The 15,329-nt window shown below is 33.1% G+C and overlaps 1 protein-coding gene and 1 pseudogene across 3 annotated transcripts in view; both read right to left on the bottom strand.

Moving 5' to 3' along the window:
- The window catches only part of LOC129747597 (elongation of very long chain fatty acids protein AAEL008004), a 102,901-nt gene extending 91,038 nt beyond the window's left edge, over nt 1-11,863 (bottom strand). The window contains exons 1-2 of one of the 3 annotated variants that reach the window (XM_055741887.1): nt 10,958-11,050; nt 10,626-10,724 (exon numbers count right to left, since the gene is read on the bottom strand). The gene's annotated coding sequence lies outside the window, so the exon portion shown is untranslated. Of the gene's footprint in view, nt 1-10,625; nt 11,090-11,119 lie in introns of those variants that run through there. The other 2 variants (XM_055741888.1, XM_055741886.1) reach the window with 2 other exon arrangements.
- A 1,130-nt stretch (nt 11,864-12,993) lies between these two features.
- LOC129750237 (U4 spliceosomal RNA) lies at nt 12,994-13,201 on the bottom strand (annotated as a pseudogene).
- Nucleotides 13,202-15,329: the final 2,128 nt, after the last annotated feature.

Here is a 15,329-nt window from a genome sequence, read left to right as displayed (position 1 = left end):
TGAAATTGTTTTGTTTTGAAATATTGAAAAATTTATATAAATTATTCACACAACGAATCTTATAGCTTTTTGGCCGGGCAACAGCTAACGAACGAATATAATGATGAACATTTTAATTTTGCAAGCGAAAACTGAGAATTCATTCAACAAATTGAAATCATATAGATTTAATTCCAAATCACTAATTTTTTTATACATTTAAAATATGAATTTGTGATTAGAACTTAAAGAAACTTTGACAGAAGGATCAATCTGAATCCATGATATATTTGAGACTCAGATTATTTTTTAGATTTCATTAGTATGGAGGAAAAACAACTTAAAAGGGTTAAGATTTGAACAGAATTGAAAATTAAAACTTTAATTTTCGTTATCGAAAAACATTACTTTTGAACCCTTTTTTTAACAGATATCAAAATGAGAAATAAAGAGCTCAATCGGAATGCTTGTACGTGTAGTGTCAAAAATAAAACCTTAAGAAAAAGGAATGCTTGTAATTAAAAAAAATTAAAAGAAATTTTATAACCGTAGGGGAGAATGAGGATACTTGATCCCTGGGGATACTTGATTCCTCAGCTATATCTCGAAACTGGAATGTCTTACAAATATCAAATGTTCTAGAAAAATCTGCCAAAATGAGCAAAATAACAATGTTTGTAGTTTAAAAATTTTTAACAAAATAATTGTTTGAGTAATTTAACTTTGTTTGAAAAATTTCACAAAATGTAACTTGAAGATCTTTTTTCATCACTTTAAAATGTTCCTTACTTGGGAAAATTATGGAAAAAATATTTGTTCCAATGTATCAATCGCTCGAGCGTAAAATGAACTTCATAATGCCATATTTTCAAAGTAATGGAAAACTCTCAACTTTTTTCAGAAAAAGTTTTCTAAAATGTTGATTATGGGTACAATTGATCCCCTAAAGTTGGGTACAATTGATCCCTCTTCCAAACGGCATCTTCTTCTTCTGAATTGATCGTTATGATTGCTGATTACGAAATTACTAATATTTATCCAAAAACTAATATTTATCGAACAATTGTCTGAAGAAAAAAGCAAAAATAATTAATTCTCTCTTAATTATATAAAATAGCGCCTTTAAGTATGCAATGTTATTAGCGTTGAGACAAAGTTATAGAATTTTCTTCTTATGTTTGCTATAAATTGTGAAATGAGAACAAACATGACCAAAATAGTCAACTAACATTCTATCTTGGGGTTTTGTTCGATTTTTATACAAGGATTAGGGCTTCCTGAATAAAAGATCAAGTCTCCCCTAACTTCAGAAAAATCGCAATTTTTTTACTCCCACGAAAATGCTTCTAGTTCATCAACGGGTTCAAGTATCTTTCTAATTTTTGGAGCATAGAAACTTGAAGTTACAAGCTGTCAGAAAATGTCAAAGACGGCGAGTTGCTAAATTTTTCCAAAAAGATATGGTGAAAATAAGAAAAGGGGATCAAGTATCCCCACTCTCCCCTATTATTATCAGACTATATCTCGCGACCGATCGTTAAATTTTGTCAAATTTTGTTCTATCCATATAATGAGCATATATGATATAAAATTGGTTGGTTTATTTATTCTAAGGCCCGGAAAATATTTATTTGTTTAAAATAATAGTTAACAACTAAATGAACCTCAACGCTTTTAACGGATGTTCAACACGAAAATTTTGTTGGCTTATTTGTAGAACTATAAGAAAAAAATGATAGCGACAAACCCTCGTTTAGTTTTTTTGTATATTAATTTACCTCTTGTAGTATGCATCTTTATGATATAAAATTTTCAATGCTTCTTTTTAATATTTCAACATATTACATCGAAAGCCTGTTTTTTATTTGAGAATAGGTGTTAGGAAAAAATTGCTCCAAAGTTTAAAATCAGGTCACAATGGCAAATCGCCAAAATTTCAACGTTACTCATTTTGTACTCGTTTTGTACACGTTTTGAAAATGTATGATTCAGAAGAAAGAAAATCCCTCCAGTATGCCAATAATACAACGAAAATCTGTGGCAATGTGAAAAAAAAGATAATAAAACTGGGTTCACAGCAGGATGCAATGTATCTTAGCGATCACCATTATTTGTAGTAAGGATAAAATGAAGTGCGGCTCTTTCAAACTTGGAAATTTCCTTAACTTGCAATTTTTGGCTCTTCTGTCTCAAAAGGTTGCCGACCACTGGATTAGTACATTGACATTACATATTTTTTTGACTGTTTAATTTACATTCCTACCCGATCAGGAGAGCATATCAAAATAATAACTCAAACGTATCTCACCAAGATATTTATATCTGATTCAGTTATAATTAAGTATTCCAAATTATCGATTTTAAGTTTCTCCAATCTGAATTATATCTTATTCTAATTGACAGACTTGAATGGGGTTGAGTTCATTTTCAATGATAAAGATTTTTTTTCGAATTGTCCTAATATAAAATAATTATATCTGATTTTGATATACGTGCAACTTTTTCTGAAGCACGGACATCGAAGTCAACAGGCCAAACCGTACATCAATGGATTTCGCTCAACCGATTCGTAAAATTGAATCCAACTTTTGGGAAACCAAAAATGGGGCATGGTTTTAACAAATAATGAGGTTTATTGACATGCCACTAGCATTTTTTCTCGAAGCACTCATATCTTGATAAGTTATAATTTTGATAGATTTTGTTCTATCCAATATCAAACTATGCTATCTGAATGAGATATAATCTTGAAAGAAGCATATCTAAAGTTGATATAATTTAGCTATGATTGCATAGATTTTTTGATATAATTTGAGATATTTTAACATCCTACGAGTACTGAATAATAACTCATTTAGATAGGAAAAAATTAATATCAAAATATCTCATCTTGATATAATTTAGTTTTTCCCTCCTGATCGGGTATACTAAGCTTTCCAGATTATCCGTTATAATCCGGACTTGGCCGAAAATTTGGTATAAAATTTAGAAACAAGCCCGGTTGACTCGATTTAGTTAAAAAATGCCCGGATTTTTCAGGTTTTTTTTTTCACTTTATTCGCTAAAACGAACAGAAAAACTCAAATAGAGTCAATTTAATTTTTTTATTTTCGTGAATAAAAACAAAAATTTTTGAGTAAGTACTGTAAAAAAGCAAGATTTTATGAAAACCTCGAAAAAGAATTTAAAATTTTTTGATGTAGTTTGATAGAAACATAATGTTTCAAATGTTTTGCTTTTTAATTATTTATTTTATCATGTCTGGGTTTTTTCCCAAATTTGCCCTGTTTTTTGAGTTGAAATTTTTTCACTCAACTGCCAGGATTTTGCAAGGTTCAAAGGTTCAAATACCATGGACTTGCCCGTTTCGAATTTGTGCTGGAAAAAATCTTGCAACATCATACGAACGATTTTTTTAAACAATTTTTATAAAAAGTTTTTCTTGATTTTTGTTGAGTAATTTTTGGGTTTTGAGAAAATATGGATTCATGGCCGTCACTTTTGAAATCAACTGCCTTGATTTTTTTAGGTTTTTATATAATATTGCCCGGTTTTTCCGGCCCAAATACGTGCTGAAAACATTATGGCATCCTTAATCTAGGAGCAATAAATGACTCATAATTATTTTACACTGCGAGGCATTAATGGAACAATTGAAAAATAAAAAACCAAAAAGCATTTTTTCATCCTGAAAATTCATATGCAATAACGCAAACAGGATTTAATTAGCAAATAACATGAATAAAAAATACTAATGAGCTTCTTAATCAATGAAATATGAATACCTAATTATTATAAATGTTGGAAATGTTTTTTAAAAGTTTCTCAACGCTGAAGGTTTTTAACGCGATTTTTTCACGGTCTTCTTATACTTTTTTTTTCTTTTTTGATAGGAGTTTAACCCGTTAGGATCATTCTTCCTCGCTTCCTATTTTCATACGGTTTCTTGGAATTAAAGCGGTTTCTTTTTTGAGGTACGAATCGCCCGCGATACATTACCTGAATGTACATTAGATTTTGCAAAATAAGTATTTCCAATTCCAAAGTAAATGATCTTAAGTCATCTTATTTAAATTTTTTCACGATAATTCATAAAATGTGTGCATTTTAATTTTAAAAGAATAATCTTCTTAACTTTCTTGAGCAATATTAATCTAATTAAAAATCCATATTTTTTCAAATGAATAGTTTTCTCTGATGAAACACTTTTTTTGGGGATCTTTGAAGTACTTTCTGAATTCTCTTTTTACACGCATTTTAAATGTTTTTAAAGGTTTTATATCACACATTAGGAAGATTTCAAAATATTGTTATTTTAGAAAAGCGTTTTTTTCCTATTTTTATCACGAAAATTTAGCTTTTTGGCCTGAATCATCTCAAATACTTTTACTTGGGCTTAACCGTTGACCTTTTAAACCAATTAAATAAACAAAAACTTCAAAGGTTCTAATTTTAGGAAAATTCCAAACATTTCATGATTGCAGTTTTGACCACTCCTGAGACATTGCATAAAAAAGGATCTCTTCGGGTCATATAGACCCTTACCCAAAAAGAATCTTGAAGGAAATAAAAAAAAACTAGTATCGTGAATATAAGTAAATTTGAGTTTTAATTGAATATTTTGTTCTGAAAAATCAACGTCATTTTTGTTCCCTATAGCGAATCGAGTTTGCTAATGGTTTTTGTACAAATTTATAAATTCTTTAAAGAAAAATTTCCGCTGAACAATTTTGTCTTAAACCGTAATTTTGTATCATATAAGTTATTGAGTTATTGAAAAGAGGTATGTCTTTCGGAATTGAAAAACAATCAATTTAACTGACATCACTGGTACCTATCAAAATAGTGCTTGAAAAGTTCCGTCAACTGAGAATTCATGCAACACTTTTTTTTATCTTCAGTGGCTTCTAAAAACTTCATATCCATACACAAACCTACCACTTGCACAACAAAAACTTTAAGGTTGATGGGATATCAAATTGAGTAGGGGAGATGAGGGCATAACGAGCACCCAGGGCATAATGAGCACTCCTTTTTTCTACATTAGTACGTATTTTCTTAAACAAATTTTCATAAGGATTTGTTGCGTACTATCCATAGTATTAATTTTTCACCAAAAAAGGAATATCCTTCTCATCTTTACAGAAATATGAAATAATAACCAGCTAGGTTCTCAAGTGACGAAAATATTATAATTTTGGAGCACCACCAAATAAGCTTTTATGACCTTTAAATCATCTTGATCTGAAATGTACGCACTGCAACATGATCTACACATTGTTTCTCAATTTTCAACATCATTAAATATTTGATTTTTCACTTTAATCAATTTTAAAACGCTTTTTTACTTTAATTTGCTCACTAGAGGCGAACAGAGCACTTTCAATGAAGGCATAATGAGCATTTTCTGCCGGGGAATCTAGCAACGAATTCAACTCCATGAAGTCAACTGAATAATAGAGCTACAGCTTGGCTTGCTTCGTCTGTCGATTTGGCCTATTGGTAAGGTGTCGGAGAGGTAATCATTAGACTCGAGTTCGATTCCTGTTCGAGGGGATTTTTTTTTGCACAGACCATTCATGATTGATTTTTTTTATTGTTTGTTACATTATACGGCTAAAAGCATCAAAGCATCATCCGTCAAACAAAACACCAGAAACAAAATGTGTGAGCATGTGTTAATTCTTTGAATTCTACAAACAGACCAATATCTAACCAATAGGCCAAATCGTCAGACGATACAAGTCAAGCTGTAGCTCTATTACTCAGTTGACTTCATCGAGTCGAATTTGCTGCTAGAATTCCCGGCAGAAAACGCTCATTATGGCTTCATTAATGGTGCTCATACAGCCTCGGGGGGTTTCTCATTATGCCTCTACAGTGACTGGTTTTCAGCTTTCGGCAAAAAATTTTTAAAATGCATTTTTAAACGTTTTTATCTACTTTTTAAAGTTTCATACAATTAGGCAATTGACCATTTGAGTGTCTAAACACGAAACAATTATGTAATTCACATATTACAGCTGTTCTCTATGGTTAAATAAGCGTTTTCCTTAAGGTGGCCATTATGCCCCCATCTCCCCTAAGTCAGAAAAATTATTGGTTTCTCCAGTTATTTTTAATTTTACAAAAACATGCGATTTCTCCCCTACTAAGAAAAAGGTGTAAGTAGCATCAAACTTTGTTTTTTTTTTAAATCAAACTTAAACGTTAGAAAATAAAGCAATTTTTTGTTTTTTTTCGAATTTAATTTTACATTTTTTGTCAAAAAAGTCATAAGAGAAAAAGCATCAAGGTACTGCCTGCATACATTTAGGGGTAAAAAATACTACAAACAATTTTACTAGCTGAACTCAAAATAAATTTGCTCGAATGGATGACATTTTGAAATTAACTAACACGTGATGCAAAACAATCATATTCCAGCATAAGGAATATTTCGAAGCATTGTAGCCCAAACTGGTAACTGAATTAAAATATTTATTCCAAAAAAAGTGATTGTCAGAAATTTTTTTTACACTAACAGTTTTGGTATATGTTAATAAAGGCAAAAAAAAAGTTTGTAGATGATATCTATCATCAAGCCAATCAATCATACTGGGTCGAGTTTTTTACGGCATGTAAAAATGTAAAAATTTGTACATCAATTGCTCAATTTTGATGCATCGTCACTGGAATTGAACCCACTAGACTTCTCTTAAAATCTGATAAAACATGCTAGGCAAGTTGGACGACGTTTAGCATTTGAGGTTGGACCCATTTCAAAATGTTTGGCGAAGATTTGAGACAAAATGCTAAAAGCGTCTTCGAGCTGTTATCAAACACCAAGCTAAAAAAATTGATCTCTGACTCTGATTTGATTTATTCTGACAGATGATATTGAAATCGATTTCAAACCGAAATAAATTTAAATTTCATGAAGTAAACAATGTGTACCTCTTTTCCGTTGCCACTCTGTACAGTAGACTGCCCCAAAATTGTATGGGAAATTAAAAACTTGTGAAATGTTCTGCGCTGCAGGCTAAAATTGATCCAAGGTCTTGTGCAAGATCCTTTGTCAAATTCGGGCTAGATTGGATAACGGGAAGGGGTCGATCAACGAGTCTGAAATTTGTATGGAATTCTGAGATAATTTCTTTGAAAGAAAAATGAAAAACCAGGTCTTTATTTATAGCTTTGGCTCCCTTTGGATGATTTTTTTTAATACGGTTTTTCTTAAAGTTTAATTTATGATAAATATTTTACAACAAGACTGCATTTCGATAATAGTTAATATAAAAATGTTATTAGCTTAAAAAAATGGTTTAGCTTTTAACATGGTGATATTCATCAAAGTAAATGAGTCGAGGCGGTCGAACACAATAACAGTGATGAATACCACCCTTAAAAAAGTTAGTCCATTTTTGAAACCCTATAACTTCTTATCTTAAATCAAATCAAAATGCAGTCTACGGATGAAATATTTGACATATATTAAGCCCTTTTAGATAAGCCGTATTAAAAAAATCGATCGTAGGAAACTAAAGTTGTTGAAGAGAAGCTGGTTTTTCATGTTTCTCCCGAACAAAATGTCTCAAAATCCCATACAAAATTCAGGCTCGTTGATCGACCCCTTCCCGTGAAGCGATTTGTCATAAATTTGTAATGAGATCTTGTACTAGATATAGGATAAATTTTAACGTGCAGTCGGGTCATTTGGGGCAGTCTACTGTACAGTTTAGCCAAAAAGTACACTTATTTGATAAACGAATTTTAACCAGTATTTAAAGTTGTCAAAAAAAAGAACTAATAGCAAAAATCAAATGTATAATTCAGCTTCCCCAAATCTGTCAAAATCAGATCTAATGATCCATGTACCAAAAAATAAATAAATATTGAATGCCTTGTTCTAATATGGCTTATTTTTTCGCATTGAAGATCTTTTTAATAGTAATTTTTTTAACATAATATTTGATAAATGAAATTTATCATTTATGTATATTAAGTACGCTTAACCTGCAATTCCCCCCCCCCCCCCCCCAATGAGTGTCCCAAAAATGTCAAACGAAATGTTCTTCTCCAAACTCTAAATTTTAAGTCCGGAAAATTTTTATGAACGACTAAGGTGAATCAAGAGGTACAACCTCGACTCAGAACCTCGAAATCTTATTCCAGGCCCACAATTCTACTACAGTATTTCGAAAAATCTCTCACTTATTGATAGGCATTTAAAAACTTTACGCGAAAAACGCTATCAAAAGATATTTGCAAAAGAAGTTGGTGTATGAATTTTGTATACGGTCCATACTTTCTAATATAGAATTTTCAATAAGATTAGACTCACTTTGGTTGGCTGATTTCCTGGAATTATCTTGATTGTTTTTACTTTATTTGCGACATCAATTTAAATATTTGAGCAAAGTTTAAACAATAAGCTAGCTGATGTGTTCCGATGCGAAGAAAAACTTTTCGAGCTGTTTTTTTCTTGACGTTAATTGATGAAATCCCAAATCTGCCTGGATATAGCCCTAATTTTGGGTTGTAAACTTTGAATTCGAATGCCCAAATTTTGCAAGGTCTTTAGATGAAAAAGTTCGGATCTCCCCTGCCCGAATAAGTGCGGAAAATATAAATAAAAATCAAAATTTTTAGCCAGAGACCGCATTGTGAAATTTGTATTCAGTTTATTAATCTTGATATTCATTTCGGTTCATCATTGGGGCAAAATCTCGATTCTTATCTCGATTTTTCATTTAAAACTAAAATAAGATTCATTTTTCATGTTCGAAACTCATCATTCTGGAAAATTGAAAGCAAATATTAAGAATAACAATCAATTTTTAAGATTTGGGTTTGAGGTTTTAACTTTTAATTCTTAAGCAGATTTGAAACTTAAAAAAGTTTCATAATGGTGATCCAAAATTGAAATTTGATAATTTCATCATTCGGAATTTTTATTCTGGTTCGCCATCTAAATTACAAACAATTAATTGAAGGAAGAATTCATAAAGGTAATCAAATATTCAATATTTAAATAAGAGATTTCCGGTTAAAGATTTTGTTGGAAAATGCCATTCATGTTTCATAATTATTGTTTGGTATTTAGAAATTTTTGTTTGAAATTTAGATTAAAAAATTAGGATTTCAGAGTTTTCGATTCAGGCTCAAAATGCAGAATTCAGATTCGGAATTAAAATTCAAAATTTCCCAAAACAAAACACAAAACTTGTGCAAAACCACTATTTTAAAATATGATCTGAACTCATTTTTAAGTTTGCGCTCTTTGAAAAATCTTAACTTTAATTTATTTTTTTTTTCCACAGGATTTTGATAATGAAATAAAATATTAATGATAATTTATTGTTAATAAAATTATTTGTACTTAATCTTCAGGCTCAGTTAAAATTAAGCTGGAAATATATTTAATTGGTTTGTTATATAATATTATTTATATTACAAGAGTTCTGATCTGATAAATCTGATTTGCACCCCAAACAAGATTTTCTTTCATATGAAATCTTCAAGATCCCTCATTTGTTTTGTACAGCTTAAGAAAACTGAACACCTTTTTCTGAAGTAATAATTTTAAAAGACTTACTTTTAATTTAGAAGAACTTAATCCCGAAAAATGAGCTTTAGTATCACTTATTCTTTACTACCATTCTTTATGTATGCATTTTTCAAACAAAAATGTTATACGAAAAATGTTGTCACAAAACCCCTCCCCCCCATGAGGCAGTCATTCCTACGGCCCTGGGTTAAGGTAGTGTGACCTCTATTCGGTTCGGTACACCGCTTTGCAGAAAATAAATTTACAAAAAAAATTAAACGGTGGTTCTTAGATTTCAGAAATATGAACTAATAGTTCAGAATTCAGTATAAATGATTTTAAACTCAGTTTTCATATATCAGAATTAAATAGATTCAAAATTCAAAATTCTGAACTCAGTATTCTGACCTCAATATTCAGACTTCATAATTCAGAATTTAGACTTCAAAGTTTAGAGCTGAAAATTCAGGATGATAAAAAGGAATTCACGATTCTGAATTCAGAGTTTAGAATCCAGATTTAAGAACTCAGGATTCAGAACTTCATATTCATTATTTTTAAACTTAATTTGCAATATATTTTCAGCTTTCAAAGGAACTAATATAATGTAAAATAATTTAGAATTCAGACATAAGAATCAAGGATTCAAAGTTTAGAGTTCAGGATACTGAATTCTGAATTTGGAATTCAGAATCCAGATATCAAAATTCAGAATCCAGCATTCAGAAGTCAGAATATTACATTAAGAGTTCAGAAAACAAAATTCAGAAATTTGAATCACAAATTCAGAAAAAAGAACTCAAGGCTTGCGAATACATTATCTTTTTTACTCGAATTTCAAATTTAGTTGATGCTTCACTGGAACTAATTTTATTTCAAAGTTACAATTTTCAGAGTTTTTTGTAGATGGCTGCGACTACTGGGGATTCACAATTGTAAACTCACAGTTCAAACAAATTTTCACTTCAGTCCGTTTGAAATGTATTCCACAGGTTATTTCATTAAAGGGTGCAGTCCTGCATTTCGCTGCTAGTGAAGTAGGTCAGTTATCACACCTATTTCCATCCACACTTGGAGCATTTTTCTTGACCTTATTGTTTTCCACTTTGAAACTCACCTCGCTATATAAAAATATCACTAGTATCCTTCTATGATCATTCCCAAAACATTCATTCACTAGTCACAATGTTTTTATTCCTCTAAGTATTCACTGAAACTGAAATTAAAACTCAAATCATTCCGCCTTTCCCAATCCAAACAAATTCAGCAGCCACTGCACTATTTTCCGTTCAAGATTAGTTGTCAGTAGCAAAGTTGTTTCTGGGGCTGGAATAGAAATCCTTTTGAAGTCAATGCGCAGCTGCAAAATTTTCCGACCCTCAAAAAACCACCCGCTGAGTGTCAATCGAGATAAATCACACTTGTTGTTATAAAGCCGCACTGCGTTACCGGAAACAGCTGATTTGATTGATCTTCCGCCGAAAAATTGTGCAATTGAACTTAGGAACTGAACAGAACAAAACTCAGAACCCGCCTCGACTTCTTGCTCAACGGAGTTGCGAATAACGACTAAGCGCGTGAATTTTCAAAGCACCCCAACAACGAACTCACCCAATCTTCAAACACATTTAGCACTTTGATGATGATGCTGATTCTGATGAAGCCGGTCGTCGAAGCAAATCGAACTGGGATGTCATCCCCCTTTCAGAAGATTCTGAGGCTGTTGTCTGGCTGGACCCGGTTATGCAAATTAGCGATGCGAAAACGAGTTGGTTTCGCCCAAAAACTTCCCGAATTATTTTCTTCCGGAAAGTTCTTCGGGTTTTGGCACACGCGAGAATTCGAAAAAGTTTACGCGTTCAAGATCGACCGCACATCCACCAAACCTCGCGGAAGAAATTTATTAAATTAACGTTCGATTAAAAATAACACCTCACTTTATAAAAGCACTAAAGTCTAGAGTTAGTCCTCTGGATGCTGCCGAGATTGCTCTTGCTCTCTCTCCCTAGCGCTTTCGGTGTGTTTTCATCCGCAAATGTTCGCTTCCCGCGTTCTCTCCGCTTAGCGTTTAGTGGGAAAAAGCTCTCTCCCCAAATCCGAAACCGGTACAACCGAATCGCTTAAACCCAATCAAAGCAAAGGGGTAGTTCTGCGTGCTACGCCACTTAGCGCCGAGCCCCGAAATCGACTCAAATGTCTCTAAGACAGATCGCTTCGCCGACTGGAGAAAAACTAAAACCAGCTCGCACAAAACCGCTTATGGAAAACTCACAAGCCTAGGCAGCCGGTGCTGCGTTGTTGACCTTGGCGGATCTTGACTCACTGCAAGATTCGAAGCCAACTAAGTATTCGGCGCTTAGTCGCTTGTACTAAGAGAGCTACCAACCAACGAACTTCATTCGGGGCAGGCTCACGCTTCGACGCTAATTCCTCCTTTTTCTTGGAGGTCTCACGACTAACCCAACCAAAATCTGCTACCAAACTGAGCCCCCCATCCCATTGGCAACGGAATTAAAAAGTGATTAGTGTGGAAAACTGACTTTAAACCGACTAAATGATGACGATTCGGTGCCGTTTACAATCACCAACTACTAACTATGAATGGGGTGGCGACGACCCAACAATGAACCCAACGACATCTTTCGCGGGCGCGATGATGCCCGTCTTCCGTGGTGCGAGGAGTGCGTCGCGTGCTTCTTCTTCGTATTCAGAGCAGACCCCATTCAAAAAACAAGAAGGGGTCAAGCTTCGGTGGAGTCTTGGTGGACAGTTTTTGACGCCGAAAAGAGAAGTGATTTGTACTTTGTTTATTGAGTTTATATTTAGGTCTTTGGGAATTACCTGCCCGTAGATCAATGAATCAATCCAATTTTAACTAAGCGCCATATAATTACAAGGTGATAAACAAGTTCGAATAAACATTAAAATAACGGTTATTCAAAATCAACTGGACAGATTTTTTTTTTACTCAAATGGAAAGGTAATTCAATAATGGTCAATCAAACCTTTTGTTTAGGATTTTTTTTTTAATTTGTTTAACAATTACTTATATGAGCTTCAGCGGTTTCTCGAGTCATAAGAATGCTGACGATTTTTATAGAGAGTCAAAATTGGTTTCTTGTATTTGTTAATTCTTGACGACATGTTTGATATAACTAACCAATCCAAGAGAGATATATTTGAAGGGCAAGGCACTTTTCATTTTGTGCCAATAAAGCATGGATCACGACAAATCTGGACGCATTAAAACGGGTCTATCTCGAAGCTATGTAAACGAAATAAAAAAAGTTTGTACTTAAAATGTAGGGTTTTTATTGCACTTTAAAGGAAAAATAATAAAAAAAATATTCCGATGTTGTTTTGATAAAATTTCGAACTTTTCGTCGAGTACCACTCATTAAAGTTTGGACATCCTATTCGCTGACCTCAGTGGCCATTCTGTTCCACTATCTCTTCATCGCTGTTACATCCCGAGTCGTCCTACCATTTTTCTTCATCTTCTGCTTGACAATTATCCAAAAATTTTCGATAGGGCGGAATTGAAGGCAGTTGGGTGGGTTGATGTTCTTTTCGACAAAATCCACCCATTGGCCCGATACCACTGTAAGACCTTCTTGCTGTAGTGTTTTCGACAAGCAATAATCGCACCTCAGTAGAACTTCATTGGTTACGATATCGCCACTGCGCAAAGCTTTTTTCTGTAGTGGCAGCTTGCCAAATCTGGCGAAAACTTTACTGGTCCTTTGTGAGATCTGATGTTCGGAAAAAATGTTTTTCAGGCTCTTCTCCTTGTACATTGCGGAGTCCATGATCTTGTTTTCACAAAAACCGGGGTATTTCGTCCGCAACTGCAAATACCTTGCCAGATCAAACACTTTCTTGCCAATTTATCGGCAAAAACGAATTTGAACTTAGCGGAGCATCAACCCGACTAGTGGCTTTGTAAAATTTTTGGCCAGGAAGCCACCCAAAATCAGATTTCACGATTTTTGAACCAGACCACGTCGGGTTTTTGACGTGGGTGTCCAAAATAAATTTTCCTATCGCGGCTTCCATTACGTGTAACTTTTTTGAAACAAAACGATTCGTAACGAATTTTTCAGCACTGATAGAAAAAACATTTTCAAACAAAATGCTTTCAAAAAATTCCAAATCCGACAATTAGGAGCTCTATGCAGGCCTGTGCAAAGGACTTGTTCATGGGGGGGGGGGGGGGGTCAGGTATCAGGTATCAGAAAAGGGTTAGGCTTAAAAGCGGCACGTTATCCCAACAAACGGGAAAATTGTGCCTAGCCTATTTTTCGCAGATTTCATCATATACCTGAGAAATCTGAAAACCTATAAAAAGGATAAGAAAATAAATTCAATGTATTAAACATGGCATGTAGCCTATCCACATGAGAATTCTTGACAAAGTATGACATAAAGCCTATCCACATAGGGATTTTAAGCGTTAAAGCTTAAGAGTGACAAAATGTTACTTTAGTTTAAATTCTTAGAATTGGATTAAATTATAACATGATATGCAGAGTACAGAAAAGTTATAAAGCGAACGAGAGACAGTTACATATAAGTTGGAAAGAATCTTAAGAATCATAAATTATTTGAGGAGATTTGATTTTACACTGATCAGAGAATGCTCCGACCAGGATGCTACAGTGAGGACTTATAAAAAAAAATCTGATTTAAGTTCGCATTTAGCCTATCCACATAGAGATTTCAAGCATTTGCACTTTATTAAATGACATTTGAAATGATTTTTTTCTTTATAACTTTCTTACTTCAATTCAGATATACCAACGAAATGTAGTCAGTCAAAAAAGGGCAATCACACACTAGGTGGAAGGAAAATATAGATAGTACCTACTACCTCGGAATCATAGTTAAACCAAACAGGAGATTCATTATACAAAGTTTGTGTTTTTTACAGACCAGTTAGTGCTCTGGTCAGATAGCTACTATGAGTTTCTTTAAAGTGAAATTTAAAATGCAGCTTTGAAGAGTGTATAAGTAGGTGAATTTTGTTATATAGCAATCCGATGTGACAGCAAGGCTTTTTTATTACCTTGCGATATATTTATAAACTGGACGTGGGAAGCGATTTTAAAGCCTTTTGGCTATCTGTACAGTAACGAGTATTTTTGAACATTATTTTTAATTTAAGCGATATTAACTGCACGAAACTAGTGCAGTAAATTCCAGAACCAGGAATGACGCATGATAACGAAACATCAGAATATGAAATGAGAGGAGATTCAACTCTTCTAAGCCATTTATTTAACCATTTTGAAGCTAAAGTGGACTTGTCACATGTGTCAAGAGAAGTTACACATATTTGGTGAAACAGGAATAACTGTCGACATGCGATATTAGTTTCGACTTCCAACTAGATACAACAATAAATTTGAAAGCTTTTCGGCTACCTAAGCGAATAAAAAAGAAATTTTTTTTTAACATTTGTTACTTGAAAACGACATTTGTACGGCTTGTATGATTGAAGTGCCAGGTCGTTTTTTTTTTAAATTAAATATCTATTTCTGAACGGCCATTTACTTCCACAAGAGGGTGTAATCAAACTGTAGAAGGCACTGGGCACTAGTGTTAAAAACAAGGACAAATATGAAGAATTTATTTGATGTCACAAATATCACTGATGTAATCTATGTAGGTAGATCATTTTTTTATAAGTTTTCAACTTAGCCAATCTTAACAGATTGCCAAAAAAATAAAGAAAATCCCATTGAGCTGTAAGCGATGTGTACATAAAAGAGATTTACATTTAAGAATCACATGTGTAGAGATTTTATTGAAAGAATTACCA

The sequence above is a fragment of the Uranotaenia lowii genome, chromosome 2 (genome assembly GCF_029784155.1).
Source record: "Uranotaenia lowii strain MFRU-FL chromosome 2, ASM2978415v1, whole genome shotgun sequence".
NCBI lineage: Eukaryota > Metazoa > Arthropoda > Insecta > Diptera > Culicidae > Uranotaenia > Uranotaenia lowii.
The sequence above is the reverse complement of the archived record's forward strand: the minus strand, read 5'-3'. Positions and strand labels throughout refer to the sequence as shown.